At 42.5% G+C, this 15,961-nt stretch overlaps 1 protein-coding gene and 1 long non-coding RNA gene across 3 annotated transcripts in view; one reads left to right on the plus strand and one right to left on the minus strand.

Moving 5' to 3' along the window:
• tspan4a (tetraspanin 4a) overlaps positions 1-15,961 on the plus strand; it is a 185,816-nt gene that overhangs the window by 22,963 nt on the left and 146,892 nt on the right. The gene's annotated exons all lie outside the window — the stretch shown is intronic.
• On the minus strand, positions 8,347-14,924 carry LOC143419002 (uncharacterized). 2 transcript variants are annotated; one of them, XR_013098956.1, is made up of 4 exons: positions 13,150-14,924; positions 10,993-11,048; positions 10,653-10,748; positions 8,347-9,346 (listed from the first exon to the last, which is right to left on the minus strand). It is a non-coding gene; the product is annotated as an uncharacterized LOC143419002 (long non-coding RNA). The 2 variants fall into 2 exon arrangements; XR_013098955.1 differs by having other exon boundaries at positions 10,993-11,148.

The raw sequence follows: 15,961 nt of genomic DNA on the forward strand, positions 1-15,961 counted from the left end.
TGTCACCCTCAGCCGCATACCCCCTACTACGAACGACTCTTAATTAGTGTCTATAAATACATTGCAATATCGCATGCATAAAGATAAATACTGCACAGTCGATTATTTCTCACCACCAAATGAATTTATCAATATTTTTTAGTAATGACAGAGTTTTAATAACAAACTTTACTACTTAATACTAGCAGTGTATCAAAGGATTTATTAGAATTCACTTTTTTGTCGAGAGCATAAAGGCCATGAACTTTCATTAAACAGAACTTTATTTAATGTGATGGATGTGCTTGAGCAGAGGCACACAGCTCTTCAATGTTTGGCTCAATTTGGGAAAGGCTGAGTCTTAAATCGTTTTCCACACAAAGTCTTGCTCTGTATTTTGTTTTCATGTTTGTTAAAGCAGAAAATCCCTTTTCGCATAAGTATGTGGTGGCAAAAGGCATCAGAGTCTTGACAGCGCGCTTAGCCAGCGCGGGCTGTTCAGTGCGCAGCCCTATCCAGAAATCCGCCAGGTTCTTTTGAGCGTGTTCAACTTTTAGAGATCCATCTGTGGCGATTTCAATTAGGCTCTCCTGGTCAGACGGTGATAACGAAGTAGGCACGGCGGTGAACGGGTGACGTATCCAATCATTTGAGCCGTCCGTCTCTGGGAAGTATCGGCGTAACTGCACCGCCAGCTCCTCAAGGTGCACGTTACATTCGCGCTTTACACTTTTAGATAGTGTGAGATCATTAGAGCACAGAAAATCATGCAGCACAGGAAAGACTTCAGTGTTGTTTGTATCCAAGCAGTTCTTCCAAAGGTTTAACTTCTTTATCATGGCCTCAACTTTATCTTGAACATTGAATATAGTTGCAGAAACGCCTTGTAATCCGAGATTGAGCTCGTTCAGACGAGAAAATATATCACACCGATAAGCCAGGCAGGTAAGGTACTCTTCATCATGCAAATGTTCAGACAGCTCAAAGGGATGGTTACTGAAGAAAACTTTAAGTTCATCCCTCAACTCAAAGAAACGGGTCAGCACTTTCGCTCTAGATAGCCAGCGAACCTCTGTGTGGAGTAATAATGTCTCATGCTCGCTGCCCATCTCATTGCACAACGCAGCAAATAAGCGGGAGTTCAGCGGCCTGGCTTTCACAAAGTTAACCATTTTTACACTCGTGTCCAAAACATGTTTCAAACGGACAGGTATTCCCTTTGCAGCAAGAGCCTCTTGGTGGATGCTGCAGTGTACCCAGGAGGCATCTGGCGCGACTGCTTGCACACGCGAAACCACACCTCCGTGTCTCCCAGTCATGGCCCGTGCGCCATCAGTACAGATGCCAACACATCTGTCCCACACGAGTCCATGTGTGTTCATGAATGTGTCCAGCTTTTGAAAAATATCTGCGGCAGTTGTCCTTTGTTCCAGCGGTTTACAGAACAGCATGTCCTCCTTGATGGTTCCTTCATGAATGTAGCGCACATATACGAGAAGATGCGCCAGGCCAGCCACATCCGTGGACTCATCTAGCTGTATTGCATAACATTCACTGTGGCGTATGCGCAGAAGTAGCTGCTGTAAAACATTTTCTGACATTGCATTGATGCGCCGTAAGACAGTATTGTTTGATGATGGAATGGACTGTATCGTCTTTTTTGCCTTTTCCCCCAACATTGTCCCTACCATATCTAAAGCAGCAGGGAGAATGAGGTCCTCCACAATAGTGTGGGGTTTGTTGTTTTTAGCCACTCTGTAACTGACCATGTAAGATGCTTGTAGTCTGTTTTTATTCATAAGATCTGGCACCTGAATGCAGGTTTTACTTGTTGAAAGTGATTTTAGCTGTCGCTCAAAATATTCCCTTGGTTTATTTTTCAAATGGGGATGATTTGTCTCTAAATGTCTGCGCAAAAGTGAAGGTTTCATTGAGTTCTGAGACAATACTTTTGCACAAATAACACACTGTGGCCGGGGAAATCCACCAATATTTATACACGTAAACCCCAGCGAAATATAATTGTCATCATATTTGCGCTTCTTTGATGAGGTTGTGTTACAGTCCGTGCTGTCATGCTTTCTCCCACTTTGACGCTCCGCATCAGACACTTCATCACTTTCCACATGGCTGGCTCCAGCTATGCTAGCCACTTGGCTAGTAACCACAGATACATCCCTGCTAGCACTGCTAGCATCCAAATCTGACGAACACATTGTTGTTGAACAATCACCTGTGCGGTCACTGGAAAATGCATCTTCAGATATGAGCTTATTGGTTGTTGTCTCTGTGGTAGGGCCTTTTTTTCTTGTTAACCACTTGTCCATTTTCGGGCTGCACTGAATGCTTGGAGGCAACTTCAACTGTTAGGTGTCAGTCATTTGGGCAAATCACGCCCATGTATTTTGTCAGAGCTATTTTTTTGCTGAACACCAGAGGGTGGTATATAGTCATGTATTTGACAGGCAAAAAAAACTGCATTAGCGCAAATTTCGGCTTTTAAAACTTTTGATCCCCACTCCAACCCCAACCCACGCGTACCCCCTACAGCCACTTGCGTACCCCCGAGGGTACGCGTACGGTAGTTTGGGAACTACTGCTCTAGTGGGCCATGTGCTCACTGCCCAGCACCGTGGAGCCTGATTATAATTTGCCATAGAATACCAGAACTGACAGATCCACTATTGGCATCTTGTGCTGAACACCCTGAACACACGTGACAGACGTGGAAGGGTCTGGAGAAGCCGTGGAGAATGTTATGCTTCCTCTAACATTGTTTGATCTGACTGGTCTGTGACTGCGTCTTATTAGTAATGGTCTGGGGAGGCATATCCATGGAAAGACACACAGGCTTCTACAGGCCAGACAGTGTCAACCTGCTATTAGGTATTGGGATTAAATTTTTGAACCCACTGTCAGACCCTACGCTGGTGCAGTGGGTCCTGGGTTTCTCCTGGTGCATGATAATGCCTGGCCCCCACTCTCGTTTCACCTAAATCCAATAAAATACCTCTGGGACATTATGTTTCAGTCCAGGCCACACCTCAGACTGTTCAGGAACTCAGTGATGCCCGGGTCCAGATCTGGTTGGAGATCCCCAGGGACACCATCCATCATCGTATTAGGAGCCCCAACGCTGACAGGCAAGCACACAAGCACGTAGGGGCCATACAAACTACTGAGAACCATTGTGTGATGCTGCAAAGAAAATTCAACAAAATAGACTAGCCTGCTGAATCATTTTTTCACTTTGATTTTCAGGGTGTCTTTGAATTCACCCCTCAGTAGGTTGATAATTTTCATTTCCATCAAACCATGTGGCATCCTTTCATTCCTAACACATCTCCCAGTCCATATCAGTGTAGAGACCCAGCATGATTTTTTCCCCATTGAGGTTTGATATGCTTTCAAAGTGTTTTTGAACAGTGTATTATCAGTTCTGCAAAATATGATTGGTATAAATGATTTGCATCATTACATTAGCCCACATTGATATAACGTATTTCTTCTCAACACAAAGACACTGTCTGTATTTGATTACATGTTAATACGATCTGTTAAACAGTCCGAGGATATTTTTTAGACATAAAAAGGTGAGAACATATCAATTTGTCCTCAGAGATGCATTGTGGCTTTAAGCGCAGAGTCCATTAAGAGCCGACTACATTGACAGTGGGAATGAATTTACTTGCTGCAAATATTCTGTATAATGATCAGTGCCAATGGGACAGTGAAAGGCTTAATTGGCAGCCCAAGTAACATTTTAGACATTTCATGCTTTGCAAGCAGAAAAAGCAAAACAACACTTGGAAATAGGTTTTCCTAAATCAGATTTAAACCATTGATTTGATATTCAACTCAAGACGTCTGTTGCAGCCTGGCTGCACAAATCACATTTCAGACTACCCTGCGTGTGGGCATGTGGGCAATCTAATTTCCTTTTCATTCAGCTTCATTGGATACACGCTTTTAAGTAAATACTTTAAAACACTTAGAGGACCACAGCTCACTCAATTTTACTTTGAAAATGAAGAATAGGAGGATATTTTGAGTAAAGGAGTATATTGTTAAAAAGCCGTCGCATGTCAATAGGCGGTCATAATCTGGGAGTGGGTGTCATGTACGGTATTGAACTGGCAGCATCCTGGCTGCACGTTAAGGCAGTGGGGGTGGTTGCTGCATGTGTGCTTCAGTGAGTTATTACATGTGTCAGAAGCCTGTTTGCAGAATGGTGTGATAATTTTAAAGAAACCCCCCACTGCCTCGCACCCCCTCCTCCAGGGGTGATTATTCTTTCCTTCGTGTCCATAAATACATGTCCGTGCAGACACCGTATTTGCCTGCTTTTCCGCGGCGTTTGACTGGCAAGCCGGGTAATAACCTTCACGCTAGGAGGGATTAGCTGCAGAATGCGAATGGCAGATGTGACATGTGTGCATACATCTTGTTTGCAGGTAGAGAGGTTTTCTATGTGGGCTGTTTAGAGGCAAGGAGGAGAGGACAGCATGAAACTGCTGGCAACCCATATGGGAGAAATAGCTGATGAATCGATGGAGATATTGATGAATAGATGGAGGCAATCACAGCTGTAAGTTACTATTGTGCGCGGCTTGAAAATGTTTGCAGTTGTCACAGGCTGACTGCTGCATCTGGTTATCCTTGTCAGTTTGTCAAGTGTAAAAAAAAAAAATGAAACGATTAAGACAGAGATGCCAGTAGTTTGCGTTTGCGTGATCATCGTCCATGGGTAATTATATCATATGCACTGGAACAGGGAAAGAGCTACACGGTGTAAATAATTAAGCAGTCATCCAGTTTTGTCATTCACCAGCTTGGATATGTTAATCACCAGCTTTGTACCATTATTTACACACAAACTGACAAACAGAATGGATATTTTAGGCATGATGTATTGAAGAGATGTGTCACATCTCCGTTTACTCCAGCCCACAGCTGCAGATTACCACTTTTGTGGCAGTTTAAGTGCAACATTTTGATGGTAAATTCCAAGATTTATCCTTTTAAGTTGGATGCATTAAACACACTATTGGCAGAATCTGCAATAGTCTTATTCACTTCCTTTTCTGGCATTAGAGAGGAGGATTGATGCCCTTCTCACGTCTCAGTGATGCATTTGCTACAGCCAGTCAGTTTAGTGTAGAATAATTATTGGAACCACTGACACCATTGTCTTTATATAAAAGATGGATGTAGTCACCCTGACAAAACCCATCAGTTATTAAAATCCTGCTATGATGCAAGAAGCTGAGTGTTTTTGTTGTGACTGTCATGGACTTTAGATGTCACGAGCTGATGTCACAAGCGGGGGGCACATCTGATTGTGATACTGAGGGACACTGAGTAACAAATGAACAATGAAAATAGCAATTAAGATGAAAAACTTATTTACTGAGATCATAGAGCCAGGAAAGTTGCTAATGCTGGTTTAAGGCATTTCCACAGTGGCTTTCCTTTTTAGAACTTTTAGTCCATCTTTAACAGATGTGGGGGAAAAAATTGTTTCACGAGACTGTGAGAAACTGAATACATCCCATGATTGTAGAACCATCTTTAGCAGCAAAACCCTTCAAAATGACCTCCACGGGTGTGAACGTCTCTGACTAAACCCTGTGCTCAGTTCCTGGCATCGTTGAACAGAATTGACAGGTTCACCACCACAGAGCAGGTTCAGCCTGAACAGATGTGACAGATGTGACAAGGTTTGGAGAAGCTGTGGACGTGGACATTATTTACCATGACTGGTTGGTGGTGGGTCAGTGATGGTGTGGGGAGGCATATCCATGGCGGGACACACAGGCCGCTAAGCAAAAAAAAAAGATCATCCATCTTTTACAGATGTGAAAAAAAACTTTCACAGCTCTGTGAAAAACAAGTCTGAGGGAGATTTGCTGCTGAGCCTGGGATCTTTGTCCTGTTACATGATACGGTTTGGGCCAAGCTTTAGCTGTTGGGTGGATGACCTCAAATCTGAATTCAGAATTCTTTGATATACAGAGGAGTTCATGACAAACTCAGTGACTGGAATGTGCAGGTCCTTTGTCCTACTGTACAAGTCCAATCAACACCCCGTCACCACCATGCTTGACAGTTTGTATGAGGTGTTTGGATTTGCCAATTTATTTTAGATGCAACTTTGCAAACCTAAGCTGTGCTGCCCTGTTCTTTTTATAGCGAAGAGGCTTTCTCCTGGCAATACTCCCGAACAAGCCATACTTGTTCACTCTTTTTCTAAGTGGCAAGTCATGAAATATAACCTTTACCATGTTAACTGAGGCCTGTGGAGTCTGAGATGTAACTCCTAGGCTTTTTGCAGTTTCTCAAAGCACTGCACGGTGGATTATCTGGGATGTCCACTCCTGGGAAGATTGCAACATTGTGTTGACACACATAAACACTTCAGACCAGCAAACTGCCAGAATTTCAGTATTTATAGAGGTGCTCACACTTTCTGATGATCTTTTAATTGAGTACATGTAATTAGCAGTTCCTGGTTGCTGGCTTTTTTCATCTTCTTTTATCTGAGATTCAACTTGTGTTCCATTATACTTAAATCACAGGTGCCAGCATTCGTTTTTTTAATTTTGAGAAATTCGTGACTTTTTTCTCCCCATTTCCATTCGATATGCTCGGCTAAGCTAGTCTGTGATGGAAAGCATACGTTTATCACATGCGGTGGTATCAATCATGTCATTCAGAGTTGATTGTGCCAAAGAAGCAAATAGCAGATTGGAAAATAAAAGAAAGACAAAATAGGATCCATAGTTGGGAGAGCACAATGTGTGGACAAGAGTTTTTAGATTGTAACAGTAATATGTATATTATAAAAATTCAAAATAATGCTATATTATGTCAATCAGAGGGGTTTTTTTTGCCTCTTTTATTTCGCTGGCACGTTTTTCTCTTTGCTGATGCAGATTGTCATGATTTTCCAGTCTGCTCCCCCCTGGCATTTTACAGTCTTTCAGTTTATTTTGGACGAAGCCCTTTCAGTTTGGTCCCAAGTGATTTGGCCTCTTGGGAACTCGTTTGTAAATGACCTCTCTTATGGATCGAACGTGTTGCTAATTAGCACTAATCTCTTACCTGTTTTGCACAAATTTTAGATGCAATTAGGACATTTTGAAAATAAAGTGAAATTTGCCTCCTGTAGCCTGCGTCTGTCAGTGCTGCTTGGCCCCAGTAGAGCAAAGGACAGCTATGTGTCTTGCAGCTAAAATATATGAATATTTTAAGATGCTTTTTTTCTCCAGCATTTCACCACAGACAGTGTTGGAGTCAGTGATTGTAGCATAATTACAAGCATCCTTTAAAAATACATGGGAATTGCACTCTTGAATCTTATTAGATACTCAGTTCAGGCTAGACTAAGCATTGCTACTGGTGTTGTCTCATTTGAGAACACGAGGAGACACATACGAGCTGAAAACAGCTTAAAACCTAATTAGTTTTCTTTTTGTTTTTTTGTTTTTGCCGTGGAGGCTTTGGAGAAGGGGAGCCTGTGCTATAAAAACTACATTAATAATTTAAGTTCAATTTCCTCAGTTCACCTTTACTGATGATAGGTAATTTATCCTTAAGCTGTCTGAACAAGCACCAAAACAAATGCTTACAAATGCTCTATCGCCTTTGTTTTCACCTTCTACTGACCAACAGTGACACAAAAGAGCCAAAAGTTTGGAAGCAAAAAGTCTCTTTTTCCCCCTCATTGTCTATAAAACCCTGTGAAAAAGCCAAAGTGATAAAGCTTTAGCTGCCGCTCTGTGCCTTCCAACATTCCTTTTTCATCCGTGACAATCACCCTCCAGGCAAAACCCTACTGAAGGCATAAATCTTTAAAGTGATCACAAATACATTTCTTCTTCTTCGTGTTTTTTTAATGTACTGCAAACTCGCATTTTAAATCTTCTTTTCAGCTGTGGCTGAGTATTAAGCACACTCTAAGAACTAAAACTGATAATTACTTAAATATTTTGGTGCAACACTTTTACACTCAAAAATAATGAGTAAATGCAAAAACAATCACATCTCTTAAATACACCTTATTAATTGAGTAAATCCAACTAAAATGGAATAAGTTGTTATGAACAATTAAAGATGTTACAGTAACATACAAAATTGAGTAAATACAATTGAAAATCTAAGTTAAAACAACAGTAACCAAAAGTTCAAACTACATAAAATATTAATTAGGAAATGCTGAAATGCTTGGCACATTTAACCTACACCATTACAATTATTTGTTTTTAAATAATGGTGCAATTTACTTAATATTTTTAAGTTAATTTAAGCAAAAACGTTAATTACAATTAAGTGTTTATTTTATTTTTATACACACACACACACACACACACACACACACACACACACACACACACACACAGGAAAAAAGAACCACGTCAATTCAACATTGTTCACAATGATTTATTTTAAACAGCTTTTTTGTGAATCACACATTTAGCAGATTCCTTCTCTGAACACAGTGAGCTGAAATCTGTTCTACATTCAGTGGATAAAACTTGGATAAAATTTCAGTCACAACAGCCTTATATAATAAAATTGCATCCAAATTGGCATGCTTGATAAAACTCTGTAAAACTGGCATATTGATGCTAACAACAAGAAAAATGTACCTGCCATACAAAGAATAAAAGTGGCTCAAGTGAACGCAGTGCTTTACCTTTTCAGAAAAGGTCAAATGACAAAAATAAAATTAAGATCCCAAAAAGATATAAATCCTGAAAAAAAAACCCATTTGCACTGTGACATAGTTTTTGAACATCTTATTTTGATTCCAAAAAATTGGGAAGATTATAACTAAAGAGTGACCAAAAAACATCCATAATGATACTCTCCCATTTACACCTTAATGTGAATCTGGAAAGTTAATACAAAAACACAGTTTATGGTACAAACATTATTTATGAACAGGAATGTCAAAACAATGTAATGTCGCAACTGAACCTTTTGATGAGCATTACATGTCACTTAACAAGTCTAACACTTTAAGAACAGCCCTGTGAAATTTTGTCTACAATGAACAGAGGTCATTTTTCAGTCTTTGAACCTTGACAGAAAGGTTTCCTGGATCCAGCTCCATGAACACTTTTCGAAATGCTTCAAATGTGCATTTGAAATTCTTGGGGTATTTCAGATCCAGAGCATAGCACAGTCCCAAAAGATAGCAACAGGCTTTGCTCAGATTCCCAAGTTTGCCCAGAACAGTAACGCCTTCAATAACAATACCCACATCAGTAGGTTCGCCTGACCTGTCTTGATTCTGCAGCAGGTAAATCTTCATCACCTCCTCAGCCAAAGCCTCTTCAACAAAGACAGCATCAGCACCGTCCTTTAAAAAGAGAAACAACTGTTTTAAGCTCACATATTTCCAAACATTGAAACAAAAAGTTTCATTTGTATGACATCACCGGTACTCATAATATGTAGACACTGTGCTCCAAAATCTTATAGCAATAGCAAATGCAAATGCTATTCTTTTGTATGCTTTGAAGTGTTTTTTTTTTCTTTAGAACAGTATCTTAAAACTTTTCTATGATCTCACAAGCTAAAATAAACTACCGTAATTGTCGGGCTATAAGCCGCTACTTTTTGCACCAGCTTTGAACCCTGCGGCTTTTAGTCAGGTGCGGCTTTTCTATGGATTGTCCATGATTTTTGTCATATCGTAAGATTTGTTTTGTTTGTTCCGCTGTTGCCTGGCGGAAGGGCATGTGATCAGACACACAGTATCGGGGTTCAAGAGTGGTATGTTGGTCACATGTCCATCCGCCAGGCAACACAGTGCCGTACAAGTAGCGCGAAAAACAAACTTCAAAGTAGCGCTACGCGTTCAGCGGGAGGCGTGGATGACGAGCGGTGATAAACTTGCGAAAAGCAAGTTATGCTCAATTCCACCGGTGGATTCTGACAGCGTGGAAAAGTGTGAAAACATCCACGATCACCAACGGATTTGAAGGGCTGGACTGTTGCATGATGGAGAGGAGGACACCGCCACGGCCCTTCTGAGGGTGTTCGACTCTGACACTGACAATGAGGATTTCTTTGGTTTTGAAAGTGACAACGAAGGAGAGAAGCGGAGAGTGGATGACGAAGCCATCCTGAGCCTGTTCGTTTCCGACACTGGAGGAGAGGACTTTGGTGGTTTCAGTGCGCAGGAAGAAGAGAAAGATGGTGGTGAATGACTGACTTTTCTTCTTGTTAAAGCCGTGTCGCTGCACCTGAGCCTAAAAGGTAGTCTGAATCTATTTTTCTGGTGTGCTGCAGGTTATTGTTATGTACTACATTTGTTACTCATTTATGAAGCACAGTACATGTGTCCTACTTGTAATTACCGCTACTTGTACATATACCTAAAAAGTTATGCAAATATGTACCCATAACTTGTTTTTCAAGATATTAATAAAAGGGGTGTGTCTCCAAACAGCCATCTCTTTCCTGACAATTCCCTTTGTGCATATTCTCTTACATATGATAAGTCAACATTGAAACACCTGCGGCTTTTGGTCAGGTGCGGCTAATGTATGTACAAACCAGGATTTTCCCCTGATTTTAGCTTGTGCGGCTAATATTCAGGTGCGCTTTGTAGTCCGGGAAATACGGTACTAATATTCCTAAAACAGATTTATTGCACCAACCTCAAAGGTTTTGATTAAGGCACTTGGATCCTCTCCCAGATGGTCAATGAAACATCTGATGATGACTTCTCGTTTTTTCTCGATGGAATTTCCACTCTGTAAAACAGGAAGTCTCAACTGAGGCAAAATTTGCACATTTAAAACATGACTTACCATTTCTAGCTTAAACATAACTATTTTTTTTCTGTTGTTGACCTGTTTTCACACCCACCATCAAGGTAAGAACACCTGTGGAGCTAAAATATTGAACAGAAACCTAAGAAAAGCCGTTTTTAGTGGAAGGGCCTCTTCAATGCTGTGTTGGAACGTTTTTGTGGTTAGAAAATGCAATCTTCCTTACCTGAAGCAGAAGGTTTAACTGTGCCCTGTGGCGTTGTCCAGCAGCACCTTTCTTGGCTTGAAACAAGGACAGGAGTTTGGATGAATACAAGTCCAACGATGACATGAACTTTGGTTCAAGGTTCAGGGTCGTGATCCTATGAAACGCTGCACTGACCTGGATGGGAGAGGACAAAAAATCTGAAGGCCAAAATTCTGATTCAATCAAAAAAAATAAATAAAAAAATAAAAATCACCATTTTTTGCAACCTGGACCTTATTTTCTAACATGCAAAAGATTAATTTACACATCCAGACATAAATCCATATAAGTGGAGTTTCTCAGTATGCAGACTAAACCCTTAACATAAAGTATTATCTTCCACTAAGCTTCTAAATTTTATGTTATGAATTGCTTGCACTATTTCCCTGTGAGATTGTATAATCTTAGAGGGAAGAGGCGGAGCCAGGTTGCCCTCTGAACCATCGTCTGCCAGGCAGCGATGCGAGAGGAACACACCGCTGAAGTGGCGCACATATTCAGAATCGTGTCAGCGGCTTTACAGAGAAAGCCTTTCAGCTCCTCTGGCAGCTCTGCTTCCTCCACCTTCCTGGAGATGACAAACGCTAGCAAATCAGTGTTGTTAGTCAATGCAGCTGACTGAACAGTGCATTGATGTGCGCGATCAGTGAACCTTGCTATCAGCTGGTCAAGTTTGGCGGGATGGGCCAGTCGCTGTCCAACGACCTTGGTCATTTTGGTGCCGAAAACTGAAGCGAGGCTCGGCTCCAGAGGGGGAACAGGCGGAAAACTCCGGTCTGTGAAGCCCTCTGTGAAGCCCTAGGTAGAGACCGGCGCTCTAATCTTCGCTGGCTCTGCTGCTGCCTCAGAGAGGTTGGTCATCATCCCTGGGAACTGAGGCCAGATGGGATCCGGGCAACGAGAGTGAGTGGAGCCATACCTTCCCGCCAGATCATGGCCTGTATTTATATAGCGCTTTACTAGTCCCTAAGGACCCCAAAGCGCTTTACATATCCAGTCATCCACCCATTCACACACACATTCACACACTGGTGATGGCAAGCTACATTGTAGCCACAGCCACCCTGGGGCGCACTGACAGAGGCGAGGCTGCCGGACACTGGCGCCACCGGGCCCTCTGACCACCACCAGTAGGCAACGGGTGAAGTGTCTTGCCCAAGGACACAACGACCGAGACTGTCCAAGCCGGGGCTCGAACCGGCAACCTTCCGATTACAAGGCGAACTCCCAACTCTTGAGCCACGATCATCAGATGGGGGTGGAGCAGGCTGAGGGACGGGAAGTTCCTTCTCACCAGCTGCCTCCTGGATGATGCCAGGCAGATCCAGGAGCAGCGCACCAACAACTGGGAGCGGCGTCCTTGCCGACATGTGAAGGCCAGGGGTGGATGAGCGTCGGCTCATCCACCCTTCTGTCACCAGGCTGCCCAGCTGGGAGGCAGTGGAGCTGCCACCACTGCCGTTTTCCTCACGGTGGGTGGAATCATCCAATTCCGGCCCACCATCGAAGAACTCGATGGCTTCTTCCAGCGAGTGCCTCTCTTAGTGGGAACGCCTCCTCAGCATCAGCCTTGAAAAAGGCTGACCTCCGCTGCTTTTCCTCTGGCGGGAGGAGCTAACAGGAGCAGCAATAGGATTAAGGTGTGAGGGCAAGGTCCGCATGGTGAGGACCGAGGCAGCCCACGCAGACGGCATGTCGGTCATACGACATGATGTAGCCGGTCTGGCAGGATGGACACAGACGGATGGTCTCGCTGGACATCTTCTGGCTGGCTGAAGAAAAACGGTAGAGCCGATTTCCTGGTCTCACCGCAACTTATACTAGACCAGGGTGAGGCCCACACAGCAGGTGGGCGTGGACTAAAATACTTCAGTGCTGCGCGCACAAGGGGAATACCCACTTAAAGGGCTGCGCCTATACTCATGGTGACACTGGATGACAGGCCATGAACTCATCAATATATTTACCGAACTGAAAAATTCTCAAAATTTAGATTTGGCATTTGTATGACTAAAATAACCCACCACAAAACCAGTATAAATATTTAGGTGGTATCACCATCCACTACTCAGCTTGTATAAAACAATATCATATCCTTCCAAAATTTAACACATCAAGTCCTCTGAGTAAAATTACCTGCTTTACTTTGTAGTTGATGCAGATTTTTTTCCTGGTGGTGAAGATGGTGCTGAAAAAATACAAATCAAAACTTTATCATTACAAAACATGTCACTGAGTAATCTGCCATAACACCAATCTCTTATAAGAAAGTTTAGCTTGGATTGAAATAAACATTTATTTATGTAAATTGGGAGTAACTAGGCAAGGCAAGGCAAATTTATTTGTATAGCACAATTCAACAACAAGGTGATTCAAAGTGCTTTACAGAGAAACAAAAACAAATAAAAAGCATGATTTAAAATTGATTAAAGCAAGCAAACAAACAAACTAACAAACAAAACAGTATATAAAATCAAAACATAAAATCACAACAGTAGATAAAATCAGTAGTTAAATGTAAGTTTTGAAATTTAAGCTTAAAAGTGTGGATTTGGTGCTTTTGTAACCGGTGTGATTCTGCGTTGTGTCTGATAAAAAAGGTAAAAGAAAGAAAGACCTCCAAGTAAATAATTTGCCCACTCCAGCTCCTCTCCCACAGGGGAATTGTAGAAAAAGGGCGTGGCATTTATTTTTACATTAAACATAAAATATGCATTTACACGTAACATATTTGACATAAGATAAAACAAAAACAACATGAAATCTGACATACCTGATAAAAAAGGTAAAAGAAAGAAAGACCTCCAAGTAAATAATTTGCCCACTCCAGCTCCTACGACCAAATACAGACAGTGGGGAAGAGGATTAGCTCAACCCACCACAGCTCCCAAGCTAGCAAGGAATACATATTCATGCTATCATTTATGGCGCCTAAAACACATTTATGACACACACATACTACACACTTATAACATCTTACAAAAACAGGCTCAATAATGACAATAACTGAATTAAAATCGCAATCATAAACATCAGGGTGGTTAAATATGAATTATGTGTGCTTTAAGGTGCTGGAAAGAAATGACACCCACCTCTCCCACAGGGGAATTGTAGAAAAAGGGGAGAGGCAAAAGGGGTACACTGTATTTATAGTATTGCACCAAAGAAGAAGAAAAGAATGAGGAGGGGCTCTAACTGATAATGAACACAACTACAGGCTTAGAGGTCCTAAAAGTCAGGTATAAAAGGAGAAGTTTGGGGGTTTAGAACACATTTTGTGTAATTATAACAATGTTATTTATGACTCTGTTACATTCACCCCCCAAGAATTACACAAAATCCTAAAGGGTACACCAAAAAAAAAAATATAAACCCACAATAACAGATACAGTGGCCTCAAACAAATTCACATCGCATATACAATGAATTAGATCAGCAACATAGCTTCCTCCAAGGAGGATAAGAGACCTGAGACCTGCTCGGCGCCTAGCAAGATCCCAGGACTTTCTATAGACAAAATGAGGTGCCATTTACACCACACAAAACAGGCCATAATATCTATGGGCGTCACTATCAGACTGCACAGACTGACAAAATACAATGAACTCTGTGCCTGTATTATTCTTTTCCAAAAACAATAGCAATGAAAAACATACAGAAATAAGCAAATTCACACATCAATAACCGCTGCTTGAACAGGTTCAACACCAAGGAGTGTTTCAAGTTGAGCCATTGATTCAATCAAGCGACGAACTGGTTTAATGATTCTACCAAAACGTGTGGTAAGTCCTTGATCCACGTCCACATTTTTGGGTTCAAGAGAATGAAAAGTGTGGGACGGGAAAGCAGCAGGGGAGCCTGGGGAGGCTCCATCACCAGCCAGCCCACCAAGATCAGAAACACCCATTATGGGAGGGGTCCCATGAAAGCCATCTTCGACCGGGTCAGCGGCAGATTGCTGATGGATCCATGATAGTGTGCGGTCATCACACTCGCCAATGCTGGAGACGGAATCCACAGTCCAGGTGGCAGGAGGTACAGCTCCTGTGCCCCCAAAAGATGTCACAGACCCATCCAGGTCAGACTCAGCGGGGCCACTGACAACGCTCACAGCAGGATGTGCAGCATCGTCATTCAGTGTTGTGTCCAAGGGCAAAAAGTTAACTTGAAGGAGCAGGTTGCGATGCACCACACGCTCATGACCTTCTTTGTCTCTGATACGGCAGATGTGAAGAGCAGGATCCAAGTCAACTACCGTGTACACAACAGGTTCCCATTTGTCAGAGAGCTTCCTTTTTCCTCTGACTCCCTTGTTTGCCAACAACACCTGGTCCCCTAGTGAAAGAGGCAGACCCTTCACTTTTCTGTTGTACTGGTCAGACTGGTGTCTCTGCTCCATTGTGCTGTGTTCCTGGGCTCGGAGCATGGCAGAGCGCAGGTCATCCATCAGTGACTTGACATAGGTATCATAGTCACAAATGGTGTCATCATGAAGGACATCCCGAAACATGAGGTCAACTGGCAACCTTGGCACCCTCCCAAACATCAGGTAGAATGGCGCAAAGCCGGTGGTCTCGTGTGCCGTACAGTTATACACAAACGTCATGGACTGTATCATCTGCGGCCATTTCTGCTTACATCTGGGGGGGAGGGACCGTAACATGTTTCCAAGGGTGCGATTAAATCTCTCTGTGGTACCATTACCCATGGGGTGGTATGGTGAAGTGTGGGATTTGGCAACGCCACCCAAAACCAGAAGCTCTGCAAGCAGCTCACTCTCAAAACTAGCTCCCTGGTCAGAGTGAATGCGCTGAGGGAAGCCATACACACAGAAGAATCCATCCCAGAGCTTTTTAGCGACTCTCTTAGCTGTCTGATCCTGGCATTGGAATGCATGTGCTAATTTTGTGAAGTGGTCAGTAATCACAAGGACATCCACAGACTTGTT

This window comes from Maylandia zebra, linkage group LG1 (assembly GCF_041146795.1).
Source record: "Maylandia zebra isolate NMK-2024a linkage group LG1, Mzebra_GT3a, whole genome shotgun sequence".
In the NCBI taxonomy this organism is placed as follows: Eukaryota; Metazoa; Chordata; class Actinopteri; order Cichliformes; family Cichlidae; genus Maylandia; species Maylandia zebra.